Here is a 26915-nt window from a genome sequence, read left to right on the forward strand (position 1 = left end):
GGAAACTTTTGCATCAAGGTTAACAGGAGTTAAATGCAGTTGGACAAGTGGATGGAGCATGTGCCTGGGTTCTGAAGAAAGCTGAGGTAACTGTGATTACCTGTTTGTTCCCACCATAAGGAACCATCAGCTGGAGGCTCTGTAGAGAAGGAATTAAAGTCAGTGTCTGAGGAGCAGACGAGGTGTCTAAGTGACAGCTCCTTTACATGTGATGCATTTTGTATATTTGTCTTAAAAATGAACAATATCAGTTCTTATTTAATATTCAAAGCCAGAGTATCTTAAGTAAAACACAATCTTTGGTCAGAAACAATTTGCTTAAGTAAAACATGAACTAGTTTGGCTGACATAACAAAGGAAGGCTAAAGCCAGCTCTTCTGCTGATGGGCAGATCTCTAAGTCAGCACATGCTGACAACATAGAGTACGTTTCTTAACATCATTCTAGTATAAAATAGGCTGACTGTCTAGAGGCACAATGTGTAAAGCAAGGTAACTGAATTAAATGAGCTTTTTCACTTTTGGAATTTCCTAGAAAACATCAAGAGGCATCAGTGTGAAAACCTGTAGGCTCAAGGTGAGAGGTGCAGGTGCTGACCCTGGCGATTTCTGTTTGGGTAGAGAGTATATTTTCTCAAAGCCCCACAGGTGAGCCCAGGTTGGAGAGAATCTCCTTTGTGTAAGACTTCTCTTCCCAAAGGATCTAAAGGTTTCAGATATCACTTAATGGAATTGTTTGTTGACCCTACAAAAACAAAACCAACCGTCAAGGACACTGCTTATATATTCTGAATAACTTCAGAAGCTGTGAGTTTGATGACAGGGTATCAGAAATTATTCTTTAAAGAGGGAACATAGGGGGTTAGGGCACAAACTGAAATTAGCTTTGGCTGGAAGCAGGAATTGAGTGCCCAGGGGCATGAACGATTGACCTAGCATGCAGGTTCCACGTCAGTCAGGTAGTAGGCAGGCTTAAGTACAAGGCTCCTCTGTCTTCACCATCCTCATATGTCAGTTTGAAAACACTAAAAACAGAATAGAAAACTGCTTCCCAAAATTAAGCAAATCAGTAGCCTTCATCTATTCAAAGGATAATCAGGCTGAGAAAAAATTTAGGGAAATGACACCCTTCACAATAGTCACAAACAATATAAAATACCTTCGTGTGACTCTAACCAAGCAAGTGAAAGATCTGTGTGACAAGAACTTTTAAGTCTGTGAAGAAAGAAATTGAAGATCTCAGAAGATGGGAAGATCTCCCATACTTATGGATTAGCAGAATTAATATAGGGAAAAGTGGCCACCGTGCCGAAAGCAATCTAGAGATTCAATGCAATCACCATCAAAATTTCAACTCAATTCTTCATAGAATTGGGAAGAATAAATTGCAAATTAATTTAGATTAATAAAAAACCCAGGATATCTAAAACCATTCTCAACAATAAAAGAACTTCTGAAGGAATCACCATCTTTGACCTCAAACTTTATTACAGAGTAATTGTAATAAAAACTGCATGGTATTGACACAGAGACAGGCAGGTAGATCAATGAAACAGAATTGAAGACCCAGAAATGAACCCACATACCTACAGTTAATTAATCTTTGACAAAGGAGCTAAAATCATCCAGTGGAAAAAAAAGTCAGCATTTTCAACAAATGGTGCTGGTTCAACTGTTGGTCAGCATATAGAAGAACGCAAATTTACCCTTCTTATCTTCTTATACAAAGCTCAAGTCCAAGTGGATCAAGGACCTCCACATAAAACCAGATACACTCAAACTAATAGAAGTGAAAGTGAGGAAGAGCCTCGAAGACAGGGCACAGAGGGAAATTTCCTGAACAGAGCACCAATGGCTTAAGCTCTAAGACCAACAATCAACAAATGGGGCCTCATAAAACTGCAAAGCTTTTGCAAGGCAAAAGACACTGATAATAGGAAAAATGGCAACCAACAGATTGTAAAAAGATCTTTACCCATTCTACATTCGATAGAGGGATAATGTCCATTATATACAAAGAACTCAAGAAGTTAGACTCCAGAGAACCAAATAACTGTATTAAAAATGGGGTACAGAGATAAAAAAATTCTCAACTTAGGAATACCAAATGCCTGAGAAGTCACTAAAGAAATGTTTGACATCTTTAGTCATCAGGGAAATGCAAATAAAAACAACTCTTGAGATTCTACCACACACCAGTCAGAATGGCTAAGATCAAAAACTCAGGTGACATCAAATGTCTGATAAGAATAGGGAGAAAGAAGAACACTCTACTGTTGTTGGTGGGAATGCAAGCCGGTACAATCACTCTGGAAATCAGTCTGGAGGTTCCGCAGAAAATTGGACATAGTACTACCTGAAGACCCAGCAATACCACTCCTAGGCATATACCCAATTGATGCTCCAACATATAACAAGGACACATGCTCCACTATGTTCATAGCAGCCTTATTTATAATATACAGAAGCTGGAAACAACACAGCACAGTTATCACTGGTAGGGTTAACAGCACAGTGGCTTCTGTAGAGGAACAATTGCTAGGAATGAGGGGACAGAATCCTGTATGCAAGAGCTGGGAACAGGCAAAGACAGGAAGCGGGCAACAGGTTCAGAGTCCACTTGGAATGTTTTCCCTCTATGGTGGCAGAGAACTTCTGTTGGAAGAAATAAGGAATGAAACGAAGTTAATTAATAAAATCTAAACATAAGAGAACCGGATGTCTGCAATTGAAGTGGTGAGTGTTGATGGGAATGAGGGGCCATGGAAATAGCAGAGAGAAGTGCCAAGCTCTCTCTATCACTACAGCTTTCCTTTGCAGATCAAGGCTGAGAGTCATAGAGGGACCTCATCAACCTGTGGGTGAGCAGATGACAGGGAGGAGAGGGTGAAAACCAAGATGAGGTATTCTGAGCTTAGGATTGGGTCTGCAATTTCCATATGAACATTTTATCTGTTCATGAGGCCTGTGCACATTAAGGTGACCTTTGCCTGATTTGGGGACAAACTAGACAAGATGCCCTATGTTGATATCATCAGGATCCTTAATGGCCACTGAACTGGCTGGGACTTTGTTATAGTATGAACATACTTTCTGGAGAGTACTCTGCAGCTCAAGTTGGAGGTATTAACCCCTCCCTTAGTCAACACACACATCTCATGATTTGGGTCCTGTTTCTATTCTTCTTTGCAACTTTACCCTTTAGGTATAATTATTTTCATTGCTTAGTATGTGTGCTTAATTTTAAATTATTTTATTAATCACACTTATTGTTTGTTTGAGCATATATATATAAAGGGACATGTGTACCACAGAGCATGTGTGAAGGTCAGAGGGCAACTTGTAAAAGTTAATTACTTCCTGCAACCATATAAGTCACAGGGATTGAACTCAGATCATCAGGCTTGGGGGCAAGTACCTTCATCTACTGAGACATCTTGCCAGCCCCACATGTGTTATTTTAGTGAGGGAAATGAGCCAATTCTTTCCCTCTGGTTCAAATCATAATTTAAGAGGGTGCTTTTTTTTATTGTTATGACTATGATCAAGACAACTTGTATTTTTAAAGAGTGTTTACTTGGGTGTATGGTTTCAGAGGATGAGAGTCCATGATCACAGAGCAAAGGCATGGCAGCAGAAACAACTGAAACCTCAGTTTGATCCACAAGCAAGAAACAGAGAATGCACGAGGGTGAGTCTTTTTGAACCCAAAGTCCACCACCAGTGACACCTCCTCCAACCAAATTATAACCCTTTCCAAATAGTTCCATCCATTGCAGACCAACTATTCTAATATATATGGGGGCATGATTTTCCAAATGACTACACCCTCTAATGGCAAATGTCTGTGTACACCCTTAGAGCATTCATCCACACATTGAGTTCATCCAGTCCTCCATCCTCTGGTTCAGCTTATTTACAGTGTGCAGAGGGTATGTCTATGGGACTACAGTGTGGACAAATGTCCATGGTCCTTCATGACAATCAGCATAGAGTTAAGATTAAATGCTTCTGCAGTGAACTCTCTAAGCAGAAAATTAATGCCTAACCAAGCAACAAAGCGCAGACTACATTTCCCAGAATTCCTTGTCACTAGGCATGGTGTGTGAATGAGTTCTAGCCAATAGCTTGCAGGTTGAAACATCAGGTATAGTCCTGAAAAGAGTTGGATACAGTGTAAAGCCTGGTTATGACTTTTCTCTGTGTGTGTGTGTGTGTGTGTGTGTGTGTGTGTGTGTGTCTGTATGTGTGTATTTTACAGTGTCTCTTGGAATTAATTTTGACTGCTGAAGCTGTGTTGGCCATTATGATCTTTGAACAGCTCAGTGGAAGGCATATTTGATTAAACTGAGATTCTAGAAGGAGCCTGGATCCTTTAGAGTTGGCTCTGCTCAGCTCTGTACTCTTTAAGCCTTGTTGTTTAAGCTTCCGGTATTTTAAGAATTCATGTATGCATATTTCTGTCTAACTAAAAAGAAGCTTCTACCCCAAGAATGTTGGAGGAGCTCAGAAGATGGAATGGGATTCGGTCTGGAGCCTTGAGGTGCTTTCCCTGAGTAGTGATTTAAGTGAGTTGGCAAGTGTTTGAAATTTGATGAAGTCATGGATGGAGAGCCTCAGCTGGGGAAGAGCAGTGTGGAGAAGAATCATGAGGAAGAGCGGGCTGCACCTCAAAGGTGCAAGGATCCTGACTTCATCCCACTAAACCAGTGAAAGGCCGGCAGGGCATAAACCTGGAGAAGCTGGCAGGGACCAGAACCTCCCGAGGACAAAGGTATGGTAACAGTTCTGCTCTGAATTCTAAAAGGAAATGGGATGTTACTGAAGGGTTTCACAGCAATCAGACCACGACTCTTAAACTTCTACCCTTGTGCGTAGGAGTATTCACGTATTCACTGTTCAGGGAAGAAGGGCAAGACAACCCCCCAGGAACTCACCCTAGTTTTTCTTGCTGTTTGCTGTAAACCCAGAAACTGCAGGGTCAGGCAAGTTGAAGTCTCCTGAGAGGGCGGAGCTTGCCCTCCCTGCCCTGGGCTCTCTGTGCAAGGTCAGGAGGATTTCCTTAAGGTGAGAATTACCTTTTCTGGAGTTCTGTGAACACTGTCACGTTCAATTTATTGCTCCATAGCATACCCACAAGACAGCAGAAGTCTATTTTACACACTCTTGTGTGTTTCCAAGCATTCAGCACAGTGCCTTGCTCACAGTTGGTGCCCAATACATATTTATTGATTTAGTTAACGGATGGATGAGTAAACAATGCTTGTATAATTCTTCCCAAAGGAATCCAAAGATGTGAGCAGAACTTGCTGGAAGGCTCCTTGGAGAGTTGTTTGTTTGCTGACTCTGTTGATATGTGTAGCTAAGGCAGCAGAGACCGAAAGACTGTGTCTGATTTTGCAAATTCATTTGCCTGTTCAAACAGCCATGCTGCCAGCATTTTCACAGGACCCAGAGCAGGACCTGCGACCTCTGTCCTCCGGCAGAGTGTCTGAAAACACAGCCTAAGCCCACTTGCTCCTTTGCAACCGGGAGTAGTAACTGTAGGATGTAGGAGTCCCCAGTGGCTTTTTACCTCTTTGTCGTGATTCAGGTTTGAGCAACAAGTTTTGTTAACAGTTTTATGTATCTCCTTGATCATTACGGTTGTTTATTCAGGAAAGGGCAAAACAACTTTCACATAAATTTTTGGGGTTGAACATGAGTAAATAGAACCAAATATTTTACCCAAAGCCATGTAATTGTTGGCCAGTGAGATTTTCCATGATGAGTCAGAAACCCAGAAAAGACAGCTTCACTCACATTGTCCAGGCCTACTGTCAGCGGGCCCATGTGACAAAGGGAAACAGGTAGATCTGAGAAAAGGACTTTTAAAGAGTTCATAAATTGATCCTCCGATTTCACGCACCCAATCATTACTTTTGGGGGGTGGTGTTTTAGGAGACAGGAGCAGCCCTTTGTAGGAGTAGGACCCAGGTAACCCTGCCAGTGCACTGGGATCGAGTGCCCAGGTGTGTATCATGTGTGAGTAGAAGACCCATGAGAAGGGTTGGAAGAGACACCAGGAATTGACAGGTCGATTTCTTCCATAACTGGTCAGCACAGTTTCAGCTCACTTGCACTAACTGATGGTTCACCACATGTCAGTTTATCTTCAGAACATCCCCATATAGACCGAGTTAAAAATTTTGAAGACAACACACAAGCAGTGACATTCGGAGCCTGTATTTTTTCATCTCACCCCTCCCCCACATTTGTATTAATCCAACTTCTTCAAAGCCAGACTCTTCCCATAAGCCTCTGCTTCCCATAAGGACCTGTGGGTGCGCCCACAGCAGGGCTGTTTGCACAGGCAAATGAATTGCAGAGCCAGATAGAGTCTTTCAGTTTGCCCATCAGCAAACACTTGGTAATCATTTGAGAGCCTACTATTTAACTAAATTTGTGGCCACTGCATTGGCTGCACCATGCTTGCTTCCTGCTTGGTTACTGCATCTCTTTCTTTCATTTGGGGACTGCAAAATTCATTCTGGTTTTGTTTGGTTGCTTGCTTGTTTGTTTAATTTTGAAAAAACACAGGGCCCCTTTCTATGTTTCCCGGGTAACTTTGTTTCAGTTGGTAATATGTGATGGTTTGGATGTAAAATGACCTCCATAGGCTCATGTGTTCTAACACTTGATTCCCAGACAAGGATACTACTTTGGGAAGCTGCAGAGGCTTTTATGCACTGGGTTTACCAGCCAACCGGCAAGCTATAGGACAGACCAGAGAGTTAGGCTGACTTGGCTTCTGAGTTGGTTCAGCTTTCTGGTCTGGAATGTATATAAGGAGCAAAACCAAACCCTTCTTCCCCTAAGACACTCCTGTGTGGTATATTGTCACAGTGAACAAATGTATCATACAGTTACTGCAAAAAAAAAAAAAAAAAATGCACAAGAGCATGAAGAGGGAAGGACCCTGGTCTTCCATGAGGGTTGCCTTAGGGTTTTATTGCTGAGCAGAGGCGTCATAACCAATGAAATGTGTACAAAGGAAACATTCACTTGGAGCTGGCTTAGAGGTTTAGTACATTATCTTCATGGCAGGAAACATGGGTGGCGTGCAAGCAGACATGGTACTGGAGGGGCTGAGAGTTCTACATCGTGATCTGCAGCAGAAGACTGTGTGCCACACTAGACCTAGCTGGAGCATATGAGAGTTCAGAGTCCACCTCCACAATGACACACATCCTCCAGCAAGGCCACGTCTCATAAAAGTGCTATGAGTTAAACTTTAAAACACATGAATCTGTGGGAGCCATCCTATTAAAACCCCCACAGAGGGGTTCCACTTTACAGCATTCAGTTATTCCACTGGGTCTACTGTAGCCAGGACAGTGACTGCGAGGAGCCAGGAACTACATCCTTTCAGGCTCCCTGCCTTCCCCGCACCTGATGTACCCTTTGAGTCACAACAATGTTGCACACTTTGGTTTCTTTTTGTATCCTTAACATGTCTAAGCTACATTTGTTTCCATATCATTAAATTTCTCAGCACACATTGTATTGTTTTGGATACTTGCATATTTTATAAAAAGAATAAGCTGTAACAGTGTTTTTTTTTTTTTAAATCACTAACAATAGGATTTGTTTAATGTTTCATTCACATAAACTCTATTAACGTTTCTATTTACTTTGGGCCACAGATATTGCTAAATACCTAAACAACAATGGTCACACATTTATAAGAATCCTCACCTGATTTCTGATTATGGAACGTAGAGTGTGGGACCAAAGGCCAGGGAATTATGAAGACAGTATTTCTCAAAGAGGAATTTTCACAGCTAAAGATATTTGACTCAAGTCTAATTGGCTTCATTGATATGTCAGTTAACATTTGGAAATCGCTTAATCAATTAGACATCTTCCAAACGTTCAAGAGGGATTCAGAGAACTTCATGGCTCCAGTGCTGCTCCCGATGCTTGCTGGCTATACCGTAGACAGGGAGTAAGTTTACAGCCAGTGCTCTCTGCCAGAGAGTTCTGTAGACACACCTGCTGCCCTCTGTGCGAGAGGAAAACGTCTGGGGCTGTGCTCAGCACCTGTGCAGGTAGTGTGGAAATCCTCCTGCCAAAGGGGGTGTGTTAGTGGCCAAGGCTGGATGCTTTCTCCCTAGCGGTGAGCTGCTTCTATACCCCACTGAGAGAACACAGGTTCTAAGTTCATTGCACTCTGTGTAGACCCATGCCCTCTGCATCAGGCCGTTTGCATGCAGTCTGTGTCTCAGCATTCCTCCCACCCACGGTGCCTTCTGCTGGGAAGCAGACAGATCTGGAGCGGTGCTGGGCGCTGGGGGAACAGGTGGCTGGCAGCACTGTCTCATATTTCTTCCCCTTCTGGAAGGCAGTGGAATGTGGATCAGGACTGCAGACACTTAGCAAAGATGCTCTTCGATTACTAGAGGATCTGTTTGAGGAGAAAAAGGAATGAGTTAGGTTCCATGAGTAAAATTAGAAAACACGCCAGTCTTAGGAGAGGTGTTTAAGCACTGACAATGTGTCGGCCAATGCTGAGTTACGTATACATGGCAAAGACAACAACGGTTAAGCGACTGACCAGGTTCAGGGTGTGAAATCTTGAGGATTTTACTTTGTTCTGAAAAAATAAGGCAGTGGAAGACACCTTGGATGAGGCTTTGGGTTCAAGGGTATTGTGACAAACATGTGGGAACCTGTTCCCATTTAATGTGGACATCTCTGACCCAGGGATATGCAGCGATGAAACCAATGTGATAAAATATTTCATAGGTTTGGGGAAATATTCAAGCAGTCAACATATGAAAATCCAGTGCGTTCTTTGAGAAGAAGAAAAAAACAGACTTAAGGTTTTACAGCTTTACTGATGTCAGGCTGCGCACGTGAACTGCACATAATTCAGATGCACACTTGAGAGGTGTGCAGGTTACACACACACAAATCCAGCAACACTGAGAGTTGTGTCTGCTCCTTCACCCTGACTCTTCCTCTGTGCTGTTCACAGCTCTTCTCCAGACACGGTTGCTCAGCCTGTTGGGGCCATGACAAGAATGCATGTTCTGGAGTGATGTGTAAGTGGGCTCTTAGAATGTGCTCTCTGTTGTCGGCTTTGTTTGCCTCCACAGAACTGCATCACAGTCCATTCATATTTTAGTGGACAATGCTAGTTCATTCCTTTGTGTTGCTGATTAGCGTTCCCACGTGTGGCTGCATGTCTCAGCAGATATCATGGCTCTTTAAGTCACATGTGTTAATGTGTCACAGAAGTGCATTACAGGCTGAATTTTATTCTGCCTTTATCAAGTGGGTAAAGTTTTCTACAGCATCAGTGTTCTTTATGATTTAGAATGATGCTGTTTATGGCTTTTGTGGTTTTGTGTGTGTGTGTGTGTGTGTGTGTGTGTGTGTGTGTGTGTGTAAATGTGTGTACCAGTATGTACTGGCTGGTTTTGGGTCAACTTGACACAAGCTAGAGTTATTACAGAGAAAGGGGCCTCAGTTGAGTAAATGCCTCCATGAGATCCAGCTATAAGGCATTTTCTCAACTAGTGATCAAGGGGGGAGGGCCCAGCCCATTGTGGGTGGTGCCATCCCTGCCCCAGCAAATTGTGGGTGGAGCCATCCCTGGCCCAGCCCATTGTGGGTGGAGCCATTCCTGGGCTGGTAGACCTGGGTTCTATTAAAAAAGCAGGCTGAGCAAGCCAGGGGAAACAGGCCAGTAAGTAACATCCCTCCATGGCTTCTGTATCAGCTCCTGCTTCCTGACCTGCTTGAGTTCCAGTCCTGACTTCCTTTGGTGATGAACAGCAATGTGGAAGTGTGAGCTGAATAAACCCTTTCCTCCCCAACTTGCTTCTTGGTCATGATGTTTTGTGCAGGAATAGAACCCTGACTAAGACACAGTGCATGTGTATTTGTGTGTGCATGTATGTATGTATGTGTGTTTGTTTATACATGTGCATGGAGTTGCAACAGGGTTGCATATGTGCATTGTGTGTGTTGTGTTTTGTGTGTGTGTATGGAAGTGTGTACACTGTGTGTGTGCATGTGTGGGTATGTGTGTACATGCTAATTTGGAGACCAGAGGACCACCTTGGGTATCAGCATCAATCTGAAGACGTCACCTACCTATTTTTGAGACAGGGGCTGTCACTGGCTACAGGTCTATGATTCAGCCAGTGAGCCCCAGAGCTCCGTCTGTCCCCCTCTGCCCCATCTGGCCATATGGACTCAGATTGAATTGTTCCTTGAATGTTGTTGTCTGGGGTCTGAGGCAGAGGAGCTTCCTGCTTGCACTTTAAGGACTACGTCCTATCAACAACAAGCGTGATAGTCAGCACCTTACTGACAAGCAGGCCTTGTGTCGGCTGATCTCACCCACTGAGGTCCTGAGCACACCAAAGGCAGGCAGGTTGAAGGTGTGATTTCTGTAGCATGACAGATCATCATGGATGTCACATGGGATGTTTGGTGTCTGGCTGCCATCCAACTGTGTTGCCTTCTTCTATGCCTTTAGGACTTGTAAAAACGATGACATATATTTTATCTTTGCATCAAGCTATTGGTAGTGAGGCTCCAAACAGCCCAGGCTAAGACTTACATACTCCACCTCCTACTGACAACTATTGTAACTCCTGAGTCAGTGACCTGATCCCGTGAACCACCCTGCCACGAGGTCCCATACCATAGTCGGTTTCACTTGCTATGCGTGAGGGCCACTCCCTTCATCTTTATACCCCTATGCAAGGCAGAGGGTCAAAAGATGGCAGGCATTTACAGCAGGGTATAGGTGGAAGGTGGAAAGAAATCAGTATGGGGCAGGGATGAATGTGATTGGAATATATTGTGTGTAGTATAAAAAAGTCAGAATGAAACCATTATTGCATATAACCACTGGTGCTCGTAAAATATCTAAATGAGATAAAACTAAATTGAGTTAAATATATATTGGTTAGATGAGATGCCTGCTGAAGTATTTTATTAACGTATTGCTGGGCTAGGGAGGTGACCTATGGGTTGACAGCGTGTACTGCTCTAGCAGGGATCTGGGTTCAGTTCCCAGAACCCACAGAGTGGCTAACAACGGTACATTCCTACAGTTCCAGGAGATCCAGTGCCTTCTTCTGGCCTCTGAGTACACTTTACACACACACACACACACACACACACACACACACACATATATATATGCACACAAAATGTTCACACATAAAAAGTAAACTAAATAAATCTAAACTAAATTTCTAAGTATTGTCTTCTCTTTAAGGTGACCAGACTCTTGGAAAAAGACCTGGCATGACTGACTGGTACCAGGTACTCATGCCTCAGAGCATCTAATGAAATGTAGACCTAGTAAATGTTCTAGGAGAAGAATGCCTTTGCCATCTAGGATTTGTGCCAGCATACCCTTCCTTCTCTTTGTGGCTCTGGGAAGTCCACATGACTACCTTCCTTCCTCTTCTCTAATCTTTTCTCATTTTGTTTTTTCAAAAGTCACAAAGATGTTTGGGGGAATCATGCTTCAGCTGTTTTCTGGATCCCGGGCCTTGACTCGGGGCTCCCAGGTTGTTTGCTTGATACACTCACAGATGGCTTGTGACATTGCACCTGATCTGCCTTTACTTTTGTATCAGAACATCGGTGTGTGTGTGTGTGTGTGTGTGTGTGTGTGTGTGTGTGTGTGTGTGTGACTGAAGTAAGCTAGTGAAGAGTGGGGAAGAGAAGAAGGTCAGTGGGAATTGTGCCAACACAGCACATGCTCACCTGGTCCTCCAGAGCTTAGTGATGCTGAGGCAGAGACTGGCTAGTTACAGAACTCAGGGTATCCTCCTCTCCCTCATACTATTCCTCTCCTTAATGCCGCAGTGGCCATGCCCACCCCTCGATGCTCATGGTTAGACTGTCTCTATTCCATTCTCCCAGTCTCACAAAATGCCAGTGGATGCTCATGGCTCGCAGGCCCACCTTGACGTCCTTGGTGATAGCCTGCAATGTTCAGCAGCACCAGACTGAACTCCAGCCAGCCAGCCAGCTTTTTATCTCAGAGTATCTTGTTGCTGGGGCACAGGGTCCTCGAAGGGAGGGAGGGGTAGAGTCAGATGTCCAGCATTCAGTGGAGAGGAGATCACACCCAGCTCCTTCTCACAGCCAGGGTTTCCGTGAGAAACACTCAACAAAGGCCACACTCTCCTCCTGACTTCAGCTTGCTGTCAGCAGCCTACATTTATTTCTGAACATGGTTACCCACCCAGTCTGGCATCTCACACTTATGTGTGTCTGGACAGACAACTATGGAAACGTCATTCCAGATAATAATGGCCCCCAAACAAGAATTGAGTCTGCTGCAACTGAATCTCAAATACCCTGAGGTTCTGCTTCTGGAGAGCTTCCTGCAGTGTGAACGTTCCCTTAGTTAGGTTAGCAAGGAAGCTTTGCAACAACGCTCTGCCATTCTCACGTTGGGAGACGATGAGACAGAGAAAGCCTCCGACTTAGATTTTTCTACCCAGATGTACTTACAGTCACCATGGTCACACGCCTGTAGGTGTGTCTGTGAGGACAGAAGACCTCTGGATGTGCATCACACCAGCCTAGGATGGAAGGAAATGAGCAGAGCTGAGAACTCTGCTTCCTGCTGTGAACACACTTCGGCCTCTGCCCACCCTGCTGTTGACACCAGGACATCACTGCTGTGATGGGCTCACCCTCGTACTGCACACCAAAGCAGACCTTTCCTTCCTTCTGCCCATGTGTGAGTTATTTGGCCGAAACAACAGGACAGATGACTGATACATTGTCAAGCCCTTGCTGCAGCTGCCATCATGGGATCATGGTACAGAGGCAAAACAGGTGTGACCCTGTGGCCTGCTGGGTGCTGGGACATATGCAACTGTAAGACTTGCCGTGGCCAGTGGTAGGTGCCGAAGATGTCCGTGTTTTGGAGACTTGAGTGGGAATTCACCAAGGGCATGGTCTCTGTGTGAGATTCAACATGGACTGTGTGTGGCAGTCAGCATGGTTTGTGTGAGATTCAGCGTGGACTGTGTGAGATTCAGTGTGGACTGTGTGAGATTCAGCGTGGACTGTGTGACATTCGGTGTGGACTGTGAGAGATTCAGTATGAACTGTGTGAGATTCAGCGTGGACTGTGAGAGATTCAGTTGGACTGTGTGTGGCAGTCAGCATGGTTTGTGTGAGATTCAGCGTGGACTGTATGAGATTCAGCATAGACTGTGTGAAATTCAGCGTGGACTGTGTGTGAGATTCAGCGTGGACTGTGTGAGATTCAGCGTGGACTGTGAGAGATTCAGTGTGGACTGTGTGACATTCAGTGTGGACTGTGAGAGATTCAGCGTGGACTGTGAGAGATTCAGCGTGGACTGTGTGAGATTCAGCGTGGACTGTGTGACATTCAGCGTGGACTGTGAGAGATTCAGTTCGACCGTGTGACATTCAGCATGGACTGTGAGAGATTCAGTGTGGACTGTGTGACATTCAGCGTGGACTATGAGAGATTCAGAGTGGACTGTGAGAGATTCAGTGTGGACTGTGAGAGATTCAGTTGGACTGTGTGCGATTCAGCGTGGACTGTGAGAGATTCAGCGTGGACTGTGTGACATTCAGTGTGGACTGTGAGAGATTCAGAGTGGACTGTGAGAGATTCAGAGTGGACTGTGAGAGATTCAGCGTGGACTGTGAGAGATTCAGTGTGGACTGTGTGACATACAGTGTGGACTGTGAGAGATTCAGCGTGGACTGTGAGAGATTCAGCGTGGACTGTGTGAGATTCAGCGTGGACTGTATGACATTCAGCGTGGACTGTGAGAGATTCAGTTGGACCGTGTGACATTCAGCATGGACTGTGAGAGATTCAGCGTGGACTGTGTGACATTCAGCGTGGACTGTGAGAGATTCAGCGTGGACTATGTGAGATTCAGTGTGGACTGTGAGAGATTCAGCGTGGACTATGTAAGATTCAGTGTGGACTGTGTGAGATTCAGCGTGGACTGTGTGACATTCAGCGTGGACTGTGTGAAAGTGTGTGGTGCAGGCCATGGGTCTGGTCTCTCACTTGCCCCTCTCCGAGCTGCCTTACCTCCACTTACTCATTCAAGTTTCTCCTGAAGTTTTCACTCACGACCTTTCATGTAATTTCTCTCCCCCCTCCCCCACCACTTCTAGGTTGTCTCCATGGGGATAAAAGAACAAGGTGTTTTAATTATTCTTCCCTTGTGTTTAAGAATGAAACTACCAATGGCCTTATCAACTTAGTGCGGGAAGATGAGCACGTGGAAAATGGTCACTGTCAGCTCACAAATGCACACACCTATAATCTTGGCACTGACATGGGTGAGGCAGAAGCGGGAGAACTGTCGTGGGGTCTAGCCTGGGGAACTGTCGTGGGGTCTAGCCTGGGGTCTATAGTGAGTTCCATGACTGTGTGGGCTAAAATGAGTCACTGTCTTTAAATACACAAACAAATAAAAAAGCAAACATAAAAGCAGACACTATTTTTGGAGGTTGGTTTTAACTGAGAAGGCAGTTGTAGTTATTTGTCAGAGAAAGGATGTCATCCCTCTGTAGACTTGTTCCATGTGTGTTTCCATTAAATGATAACCATATTTGGTGTTGTTCATTCACTGACATTGAACCCACTGTACTTTGTGTCCAAATTAAGTTTATCCAACATTTACTTATTTCAACCAAGGCTCACCACAGCCTCACAGCCCACCAAAGCTCTATGGGGAAGTTCTGCCATCAGCCACCAAAACACCAAAAACCTACAGAGGTTTTGATGCCAAATGCAGTTACAGCGGGTGTCTGTGAGAGCCAACAGCAGAGGGCAGAGGACCATGTTGTTCAACCTTGCACAGTGATTCTGATCCATGAAGGACCCCAGAGCGCTAACCAGCTCTGGGTAAGAAGTGAGCTGTAAGGAGCGGCGAGATTCGCGAGTGTAGGATCTGTGACTGCCAACACACTACATCCCGGGACGGGCCATCTAGGAAATTATGTTCCAGACTGACAGTCATCTTTGGCTCTCATGGTGACTCTACCTAAGGTAGACAATTTTCCCTGGGTGTCTGAATGGAACACCTGCTATTTCTGCAGACTGTGGGACCTCGAGACTCAGTTGGGCCCGTGTTGCTGTAATGTAATACCAGAGGCAACTTAAAAGCAGGGAGGGTTTATTTGGGCTCATGGTGGGTAGCAAAAAGAAAACAAACAAACAAACAAACAAACAAAAAAAAAAAAAACAAACCAAAAACGTCACCTCACCACAGACAAAGAGCAGAGAGGAAGCAGTGTGAAGAGAGTCCAGACAAAACTACTCTTCACCTCTTCCCCAGCCCATCAAGTCTAACACCTCTACGTAGGACCACCAGCTAATGGACAAGCTTTGACCAAATGAGGCTTTGTGGACATTCAGATCTGAAATGTTCTAGAAAACTCATTTGACCCTGGTCCTCATTGGCTACTACCAATTTCCTTGGTGTTCTGTAATATTGGAGCAGACACCCAGAGTCTCTTCAGCAGGGCTGCTTCCCTAGGTAGCTTGTCTTTCTTCACAATTGGAGTCTGAGCTGTATCAGTAGGTAGAAGCTGGTTTAGGAGACATTGGCTACAGACTTTTCTTTGAGTCCTTGGGGTCTCCAGTGATCCTTGATATTCATCAGTGCCCCCTCAGAGCTCCTGGGTGCTCCTCGGTACTCCTGGGTGCTCCTTGGTGCTCCTGGGTGCTCCTCAGTGCTCCTGGGTGCTCCTCGGTACTCCTGGGTGATCCTCGGTGCTTCTGTGTGATCCACAGTGCTCCTGGGTGCTCCTCGGTGCTCCTGGGTGCTCCTTGGTGCTCCTGGATGCTCCTCAGTGCTCCTGGGTGCTCCTCGGTAATCCTTGGGTGCTCTTGGTACTCCTCGGTGCTCCTGGTTGCTCCTGGATGCTCCTCGGTGCTCCTGGGTGCTCCTCGGTGCTCCTTGTAATCCTTGGGTGCTCTTGGTACTCCTCGGTGCTCCTGGGTGCTCCTGGGTGATCCTCAGTGCTCCTGGGTGCTCCTCGGTGCTCCTGGATGCTCCTCGGTGCTCCTGGGTGCTCCTCGGTGCTCCTGGATGCTCCTCGGTGCTCCTGGGTGCTCCTCGGTGCTCCTGGGTGCTTCTTTGTGATCCACAGTGCTCCTGGGTGCTCCTCGGTGCTCCTGGGTGCTCCTCGGTGCTCCTGGATGCTCCTCGGTGCTCCTGGGTGCTCCTCGGTGCTCCTTGTAATCCTTGGGTGCTCTTGGTACTCCTCGGTGCTCCTGGGTGCTCCTGGGTGATCCTCAGTGCTCCTGGGTGCTCCTCGGTGCTCCTTGTAATCCTTGGGTGCTCTTGGTACTCCTCGGTGCTCCTGGGTGCTCCTGGGTGATCCTCAGTGCTCCTGGGTGCTCCTCGGTGCTCCTGGGTGCTCTTCGGTGCTCCTGGGTGCTCCTCGGCTGGAAGGTAACTCATTGCTGCCTCTGCTCTGTCACACTGCCTCCTGTGTGGTTCTGCCTGTGTTTCTTCTTCTGTAAGGACATTGGATCCAGGCCTGTCACATGACTTCATGTGCTCTGTGGTAAGTCTGTGAAGACGATCCCAAGGACAGCCCTGAGACAGCTCAGAGGATAAGGCGTTCACTGCCGATCGTTATAGTCTCCTATGCTTAGACCCAGGAACCATGGAGACTGAGAGCTGTGTTCTTTCCTCCACATACACAGGATACTCACATGTCCCCCACTCCTCTACACACGTGATAAATACATACATTTACTGAAGGAATTTTTTTTTAAAGACCATACTAAATCTAGCCTAAGGTCACACATACTGGAAGTTAGTGCTTGAAAACATCACTGGACATGCAGGGTTCAACTGGTGGCCGTGTTCCATGCTCCAGCATCTCAGTCATTTTTCTTGCAGCCGTAATGAAGTAGTTTCAGGGAGGCAGGGCTGGATCGGCTCCTGGTGTGAGGGCAGACAGTCATGATGGTAGGGGTGCCATGTCTGCTCCACACTGAGCGAGCCTGCACCCAGACAGCTCCCAATTTCCAGTCCCTTCCTTCTGAGACCCCAGCCCACAGAAGGTGCAGCTCACATCCGGCAGGTCTTCCCGGCTCTGTTGAACCCATGGAAACCTCTCTCACACAGAAAGGCGTGACCTTTGCTAATGTGATGGGTGTTTCTTGAGCCAGTGACACTTCAAGTTGGACACTTGCAGTTACATCACTTTACCAAGGAACCGACCCTCCCCACACACACACAATATAGTTTAGTCATTTAGACCCCATGGGGTGATTTCTTCTTTTCTCCTGGCTTTCTCTTCTCTTTGCCACTACAGAACAAGTCCCCCAATTCCCCCACACATTTCATTGCTTATTAAACATTAACGGAAAAAAAGCATACATCAACTTACTGTCTCTCTGAATAATTATATTTTCAACCTTAAGTATTTAATTTTCTAATTCAATCTAAGATGCTCATTTGACATTTGTAAAATATTATTAAATTCTTGGTGAAAGTAACAATTACCAGTGACACCAATCTCCAGGACAAGTACCCTGCTCAAGAGAAGGTTTTCAGGTGCAATTAAATAAAATACTAATGTGAAAATTTTCTGCCCAAGATCTCATAAGGGCTTATGAAGTCACAGTGCCTTCTGCTCAGTTTAATTCGTACTTTTTTCTACAAGAAAATAGAAATGGATACGAGTAATGATGTCTTATTTGTCTCTGAGGGACACCGCATACAGCTACAGTCGCTCTGAGGGACACTGTATACAGCTACAGTCACTCTGAGGGACACTGCATACAGCTACAGTCACTCTGAGGGACACTGCATACAGCTACAGTCGCTCTGAGGGACACCGTATACAGCTGCAGTCGCTCTGAGGGACACCATATACAGCTACAGTCACTCTGAGGGACACCATATACAGCTACAGTCACTCTGAGGGACACCATATACAGCTACAGTCACTCTGAGGGACACCGTATACAGCTGCAGTCGCTCTGAGGATCACCATATACAGCTGCAGTCACTCTGAGGGACACCGTATACAGCGCAGTTGCTCTGAGGGACACCGTATACAGCTACAGTCATTCTGAGGGACACCGTGTACAGCACAGTCACTCTGAGGGACACTGCATACAGCTACAGTCACTCTGAGGGACACTGCATATAGCTGCAGTCACTCTGAGGGACACTGCATACAGCTACAGTCGCTCTGAGGGACACTGCATACAGCTACAGTCGCTCTGAGGGACACTGCATACAGCTACAGTCACTCTGAGGGACACCGCATACAGCTACAGTCACTCTGAGGGACACCATATACAGCTACAGTCACTCTGAGGGACACCGTATACAGCTGCAGTCACTCTGAGGGACACCGTATACAGCTACAGTCACTCTGAGGGACACTGCATACAGCTACAGTCACTCTGAGGGACACTGCATACAGCTACAGTCACTCTGAGGGACACTGTATACAGCTGCAGTCATTCTGAGGGACACCGTATACAGCTACAGTCACTCTGAGGGCCACCGTATACGGCTGCAGTCATTCTGAGGGACACCGTATACAGCTACAGTCGCTCTGAGGGACACTGCATACAGCTACAGTCACTCTGAGGGACACCGTATACAGCTACAGTCACTCTGAGGGACACCGTATACAGCTGCAGTCACTCTGAGGGACACCGTATACAGCTACAGTCACTCTGAGGGACACTGCATACAGCTACAGTCACTCTGAGGGACACCGTATACAGCTACAGTCACTCTGAGGGACACTGCATACAGCTACAGTCACTCTGAGGGACACCATATACAGCTGCAGTCATTCTGAGGGACACCGTATACAGCTACAGTCACTCTGAGGGACACCGCATACAGCTACAGTCACTCTGAGGGACACTGTATACAGCTACAGTCACTCTGAGGGACACCGTATACAGCTACAATATTTCTGAACACAGCTGGAAACAGCAAGCACAGACCTGACCATTTTCCTCTTGCTGAGGTACCTTTTTGTTGTTTGTTTATTGTGTAAGATTCTTAATGTTTTCTGTGCTCTGCTTTTGATTCCGCAGCCAATTGGAATGAGAACACAGTGCCCTGAGAAGGAGGCAAATGGACTGCTGTTAGTGCTGCGCACCAGGTGTGCCCATGGCTGGAGAGAAGAGGCTTAGCTCACGTTGCTAATAGCAACAGGCACAGATCTGGGCTTCAGCCACAGGAAGTCACGTCCACGCCAGGCTGCTATCAGCAAGAGAGACAGACAGGTGCATCAGGTCCCCATCTCTGTCTAGCATCAGAGGTGTGTTTGTCACCCTGTTGTGACACATCCGCCAGAGATGAGCACTCAGACAGGAGGTCAAGCCAACTGAGTCTTTAATAGCTGGCTGGCGCATACCAGTCAGGTGTTTGCAAAGCAAACACAGTCCTGAACATTTCTCAGGGTGGGCTTTTAAGGATAGAAACTACAACCTGGGTTACACATCTCAGCAAAAAAACAGTCAAAAGCAGATCTACAGTAGCCAGGAAATACATTCGGCGAGTTTGCATGGACTTTGACAGATGAGTCTCCGTACAGCCCTACCTGCCCTGAGCAGCACAGAGAGAAGACGGCTGCCAAGGTCTTGTACTATCTAAGGCTTAGGTTGTGTGTGTTTTTTATTCTAGAACTAAATGGTAGAAACCCAGGGTCGGGATTAAAAATTTCTACAACGTTCATACATTGTTTCTTACTAAGCACATTTTTGCTACCTGCCTTACCATGGGCACAGACGCGCGTGTGTATGTGACTGTAAGGGTATGTTTGGTAGTGTGCACATGTGGAGGTTAAAGGACATTCTCCAGGACTGATCCTCATCTTCTGTCTTGTTTGTCTGATGACTGTGCCATGCTGGTTGCTCCGAGAGCTTCTGGAGATGCTCCTGTCTCCGCCTCCTATTGCCACACAGGAACCCGGGCACCGCCACTGCGGACATCTATTCCCATCTTTCTTTTCGTGGGGATTTTAACTCTGGTCCTTAGGCTTTTACAGCAGGGGTGTTTACCCAGTGAGCCATTGCTCCAGCCTGGCTAGCTTTTATTTTTTTAATTTAATATAATTTAAGTTTTTAATGAGAAGAAGTTTATCAGGGCAATAGTCCGTAGGACACACAACATAAGTGACAGCCCTGTGTTTTGATAATGGCTCCTGCATCTCTCTTCTGAGCTCACTGTGGGGAAATGTCTCTGTGTGTCCATTTTCTTACAATAACTTCTTATAAGAAACTGGCCAGCAAGTTGTTTCACACACAACCATGCCTTTCTTCTTAGGGACTTGGTTTGTGGAGGGCTAGTTTGCCAAAGCATCCTTGACAATGAGTGTCAACCCAGCACCAGCTCCTGAAGTTTCCAAAATGCAAAGCCCGGGTGAACATAATGTGCACTGACCTTCACTGTGAATGCCTGTTAAATGTTTTCAGCTCCTCGGGTCCCAGGGTAACCTGTTATGTATTCCGGGAGAGTATTGTGTGCTTGGTAGTATCTTCTCCGGAGAGCCTTTACATGCTAATTAATTAGATAATGCATCCTTACCATACCATGAGGTCCAATTCACAATTGGATCTGGCATATGGTGCTGGAGAAATATCTCCCAAGACACAGCACAGGCTTCCCGAGAGCCACTAGTAGGAGAAGCCCTCCTCTGTGGCCCTAATGAGACCAGCAGAGGAGCAGAAGCCTGGAGGCAAGATACTTGCAAATCAATCCCTATCTCATTCCAGGGGTTTCCTTCTGAGAGTGGCTTCACAGAGGGAGAAAGAATCTCTTACGACTGGTCATCATAACTGTATGAGGATCCACACTGATATCCTTGCAAAAGCATGCTGTTGGTTAACTTGACTTTCTATACATGCAAGAAATACTAGTAGCTAAAGGTCTGTCTGGGCAAAGCAGCATGAGAGTAGCGCTGTCATTCCGGGAGTGTCAGGTGTATGATGTGTGAGGGACCTGCTCCTGAGCCCAGCTCTCTCTTTAGGAGCAGGTCCCTAGATGCTAAGTCTTGGAGCGCAGGTGGGTTATTGAAGGCTCATAGTTGAGACCCTCTTTTGGACTCTCCTCAGCTGAGCAGAATTTTAGCTCACACATGGAGGTGTGCTTGTGTGAGTGGCCTCCCATACCACCAGGCTTCCACACCTCCATGGTTTTTGGAGCGGTGTCTTGCTTCACCATAATTTAACAACTATAAAGTCGCTCTGCGGGGTTTCCTGGTTCTTGTCATATGGCTGGTCCATGCCCTTTGATAGCCCCTTCCTTATTTTGTACATACTACCTTTCCCTAGACAGGTCGGGCCAGAGACAAAAGAAAGATAAGGACCGAGTCTGAGGAGGCACCTTGGGCATGCAGTGTCAAGCAGACAGTCCTCAAATACCCCTCAAAGGCAAGCCTGTGAAACTTTGATGGGAATCTATGGCCACTTCCATGATCCAGAGGAAGGATAGTATCTCAGGGTCCTAGCTGCTCAAGTCCATTGATCCAGGGGTCCTCACCACAATTCTCAGAGTCCCATTATTTTACTGTTGAGTCCTGAGTCTGGCATGGTAGAGCTTCTAGGGTTGGAAAGCCATGTCTGCAGGGCTTCAGCATTCTGCCTCCATCCGAAGCTCCTCTCGATTGATCCCTGCCTGAGAGGAAGGCCACCTCTGAATTTGACAAGAAGTGCAACTGTCAGCTTAGGTTACTCAACAAAGAGCATAGATAGATGCCTCTCGTGAGAAAGGATTCTCAGTATGGCGGCTGGAAGGCCAGACAAGATGCTGCCCAGCTTCTTCAGGAAGACTTTCCTGATGGCGTGGGAATCATAGCCTCCCTCTGGTGTGCTCCCGAGAAAGAGTGAGGCCTTCAGGATCCCTCTCTGTCTGGGGTGGGGACACTGATCTCATCTTATGATCAGACAGAACCTTACCCTCGTGATCACAGTGCCCTGATACCCATTTCTATCACATGAACAGGTTCAAATTCCTTCTGTAATTAGGGGGCACAATCAATGCACAGAAGAAGCCCTCTGATGTCTACCCTTATGGATTTTATTTCGTTCTCCCTGGTGCATGAGTCCCAAGTCTTTGCCCTGTGGGTCTGTGGGTCCCTCCTGGAAGAAGGCCTGCCTATTTACCCCTGGCTTATATATATCAGCTGCCAGCACAGAATCCCCCCAACACACTTTTAGTTCTCAAAACTCATCTCAGTTGTCAAATATTCAGTTGGAAGCAAAATACAATGTTATACAGGCTGTCACATCCTTAGCCTCAGCAGGGAACACCAGGTTACATGGTCCTGAAACCACCGCTATCCCATGGTCTACACGGCCCACAATTCCTACAGCATCTAAGTTATAGCACTAGCTGTGGTGAGTCTCACTGCATAGCCTGGGCTGACCTCTGAGTCTAGAACTTCTGCCACAGTCTCCTGAGAGATGGCCTTACAGGATGTTCCACCATGCTCAGCAGGAGCCAAGGTTCTCTCTCTCTCTCTCTCTCTCTCTCTCTCTCTCTCTCTCTCTCTCTCTCTCTCTCTCTGTGTGTGTGTGTGTGTGTGTGTGTGTGTGTATCTTTGTGCACATGTATGACCACAGGTCAATGTTGGGTGTTGTTTTAAATCTCTCCACTTAATTTTTTGTGATAGTTTTTCACTGAACCCAAGAGCTCTCCAGTTTCACGAGGATAGCTTAAAGAATTCCTCCCGTGTCACTTTGCAAGGGCTGGAATTACAGGTGACTGGCTATTTTACCTTCTACCAACTGGACCATCTCCTTATTTTTAAGTTTGCATATTTATATGCCACAGAGTGAGGCCCTGTGAGTGGTGCTGTGCTCTTGAGCGATAGCCTCACCTAACTGAGATTAAAAGATTAGAAAGGAGGCAGCAGTCAGAACAGGCATGTCACCAACAGCTCTGTGAACACCCCAGGGAATTCTGTCCCACATCTTTAGCTGTGGACTCTGAGCCTAGAATCTCTTGCTCAGGGAACCCCAAGGAGGATTTCTCTCCATTTTCAGGTGGGGCTTCTGCTCTGATCATTCATCCTATGAATCTGTCCATCTGTATTCATCCATGTGTCTGTCTGTCCATCATCCACTCACTCACACAACCATCCATTACTCATGCATCTGTCCTTTCAGTATCTGTCCATCCACTGTTGTCTGTCCATCCATCTGCCCGTCCATCTGTCCACCCATTCATTCACCTCGTCCTTTGTGCTCAGACTTAGAAGTAAATAATCCACACCCTGGGGGACAGAGGGACTGTCTCTGCTACTCAGGTACAAATGAAGACACATCGCAGGGCATGCCGGATAGGGAGGTGCTGTCCCATCGGAGGCTTGTTGGAGTCCTGAGAGACTAGGTATAGAGCAGGCAAAGCCTATGCCAGTTACAAAGAAAGACAGGTATTGTGTTTAAACAAAATACCTCCATGTACTCGGGGTGAGTCAGCAGGAACACAGAGACCTGGAGATGAACCTGTATGTAATAGGCAACAAATTTCAGGGTAAAATTTTTTTAAAAAGCAACACTCAGTTACTTCATTTGCTCTTAGCTATCAGAATATTGAAAATCAAAATAGTCCATGCAGATGAGAGTTCTGCAAAAAACGTCTCATATGTACGGGGAAATCTAAGTTGACCAAGTCTTTTGGTTTCAGAGTAGTAACCATGTCCTTTGGTCCCATGATGGCTGCTCTGGGAGCAAGTCCTCAGATCTTGCTTCTAAAAAGGAAGAAAGAGGCCGGTGAAGACGCACAGCTAATGGACTTGGGAAAATTTGTCATAGTACAGAGTTTAGCATGATGACAATTTTGAATTAATATCCTGTTTCAGAACAGGATAAAACCCAAATCGAGATAGGGCATAGCGAGAGTACCAAATCCATGTGACACCCTTGTGTTCTCATAGATACAATATGTGTGTGCCCCGCACAAGTGCCATTGTGACAGTTTCTGGAGTCTTCTTGGTAAAACATGAGTGTGAGCTAATTAGCTTGCCAGCTGTTTGCCATACCTGTCCCATGTATGACAGTCACATGTATGTTCTGCTCCAAGGCAACACAGATACCTCCCCTGGGGCTGAAGTTCCCAGGAACTCTGTCTCTTCTTGCCCACGGAGGTGAGTTTTTCCCCCACAGGCAGCTGGATATGACTGTCCTGGGAAACTGAAGAGGATCAGCATTTCTCTGGGGCTTTGCTCTGTGGACGCCCTCGTTGATTTGCTTTTAGGAAGAGCTGCACAGGTAAGTACCATGTGTGTCTCTGGAAGATGTGCCCAGCCAGGCCTACTGCTTCCAAGAGGGCATCTGCCTGTCCGTCACTCTGCTGCTGTGGGGCAGGATGTGAAAATGGTTAGTGCTGGCTGGGTCCAGGGTGATCTCTCCCTGCCCTGCTTCCTTGAACCCCAGACATTCTTTACTTGTGAGGTTTCTTTAATCCTTCTTCCCTTCCCCACTCAGGCCTTCCACCAAGGTGCTGGTTTTCTGGGGAATGTGAGTGGGCTTGTCCTGGCAACTCGGAGGTGAAGGTGCGGGAATTTGTTTATGTGGACTTGGACTCTTCCATCTCTGCGGAAGGTCCTTTGTGTTGGACATAGACTGGAACAGGGCATCGGCTGGAACAGCTCACACTTAGCAAGGCCCACCTTCAGACAGCGCTGGTGCCTGAGCTGCCTTTGAGCACAGTGACAGCATTCACCTTTCAGGCCTTGGGGGTGCCACTGTGTGACGTGTGCAGCACAGAACGGGGCCCCAAACAGGTGAGTGTCCTTCTTCTTCCTGTGCCACAGACAGGATGTGGGAACTCAGCCACTGAACCAGGGAACAGAAGAGGTATGAAGGAGAAGCACTTTATTGTCCTGGAAGTTAGTTTTGCACTGTGGTGAGGTAGAGGTGTGAACAGTAGCAGCCCTGAGAAGGGAGCTTGATTTGAAGCAAGGGCGAGGGGGGCTTTCTGTGCTGCCGTCTCTTCTTTTGGCACCTTGCTGAATTCACCCCCAGTCTCAAGGCACATGAATAATAGCCTGCCCGGTGTTCTAGCTTGGCTTTTGTCTGTGCTGCATTTGCAGAGGCTTCTCTGCGATGACAGAAAGGGGTTTTTCCCTAATGAGATGCTGGCCCCCAGCTTGAATTCTGTGCCTCTGCTTCTGCAAGGCCAAGCATCACTTGAGCCTGACAGGAATAGACCAGGCAAGCCCCACTTCTGTTCAGGACCCAGCCCTGGAGTAGCACAGGCTCCCTGGACGGAGCAAAGAGACAAAGCCAGCTACCTCTGCCCTTAGATTTGAAAGGGACGGGGGATCTGAAGTCCTTCCTCAGCTGGCACCACCCTGTGTGGCCTCGGCTCTTTCTCCTCCAGGCTCAGGTGTCAAGAAGAGATATGATCCCTGTGCCCCGATGGTGGCAGTACCATCACCCCTGGGCTTAGAGAGGCCACAGCAGGAACTGACAAGGACACAACGAACCCGGTTGTCCTAGGAGGGCACAAAGCTTGCCAGTCTGGGGCAAGATGGCATAGATGCCCTGCCTGCTGCCCGGGGGAGGCCCGGGCTTTATCTGCGTCTCCCCTTCCGCCTGCTCTACTTTGGGAAGGCTGTGACTGGTGACCCACATGCTTTGAATGAATTTTTCTATTTTTTGCTGTGGCCTCTGCTGTCAGCAACTCGTTCTGGCATTTTCTGCTCTCTTCGCGTTGCTTACAGCCTGGATGGAGACAAAAAACTCTATACCCTGGGCCAAGGCAGTTAGAAATCAGGGCACCAGAGCCTCTGAGAGGAGCAGACAACAACCTGCCTAAGTGGTGCGGAGCCTCTGCCAGCCAGTGACGTCTGTCACCGGAGGGGCTCATTGGCTGGAAGATGGCATTTTGGAGATTTATTAAAATTACAGTCATTTTCAAAAACAACAGCAACAACAACAACAAAAACCCAACCTGCCTCTTATCCCAAAACACCAGCTACGTAGATAGGACCGACCCACCCAGAAACAGATAGGAGGTCTTGGCTGTCATTTATTTATTTATTTTCTATAATAATAATGCATATTATTATAGAAAACAGCAAGCAGTCTCAAAATCAGTGTAGCGTGGAATGCAGTGGATTAGCATATGCAGTCACTACCCACACATGCTGGGATGCCCCAGTGCCGTGGATTAGCATAGGCCATTACTACCCACATCACCTAAAATCTACTCTACAAGTTAGAAGCTTGACCTGTTCATTGTTTATTTATTTGTACTAGCAATTGAACCCAGGGCCTTGTAAACATGAGGCGAGCACTCTTCCACCAAGCCTCACCCCGGTCCTCTTGTTTGCTTTTTATTTTGAGGATGGGTACTCAAGTGGCCCCATGTCAGGAGACCTAGAAACCCACGAGCACAGAGTCATCTTTAATGTCTCCTGGACTCTGCTCTGGTACATCTAAACACTGAGGGATGAAAGAAAGAAAAAAACTAAAAACTAAACAAAACAACAACAACAACAACAAAAAAAACAACAGACCTTACTTGATTTTTTTTCTCTACTTTCAATATCTTGCAGCGTTTGCTCAACAGTGCATGCCAACCACATGCAAGGGAGTAGATAAGTGCACGCGCCTTTGTGTGTCTGCACCTCCCTTCATCCTGCCTTCCCTTTCTTTCTCCTTTGTCTTATTTCAATGCACCAGAACTCAGGTCAAACATTTGTAGAAGGTTTTCTTCTGTTGTTCCGTCTTTATTTCTCTTAGAACAGGCCATAAAGTCTTAATACGCTCATAAATCTTAGGGTCTTTGTCACACTGAATGTGGTTGTTGTTTAATGTCTGTGTTTACAGTCCAGGTGAAAGAGGAAGGGCTTGTGGGATGAGAGGTCAAGGCGGCCCCTCAC

Source organism: Micromys minutus (genome assembly GCF_963924665.1).
Source record: "Micromys minutus genome assembly, chromosome: 14".
In the NCBI taxonomy this organism is placed as follows: domain Eukaryota; kingdom Metazoa; phylum Chordata; class Mammalia; order Rodentia; family Muridae; genus Micromys; species Micromys minutus.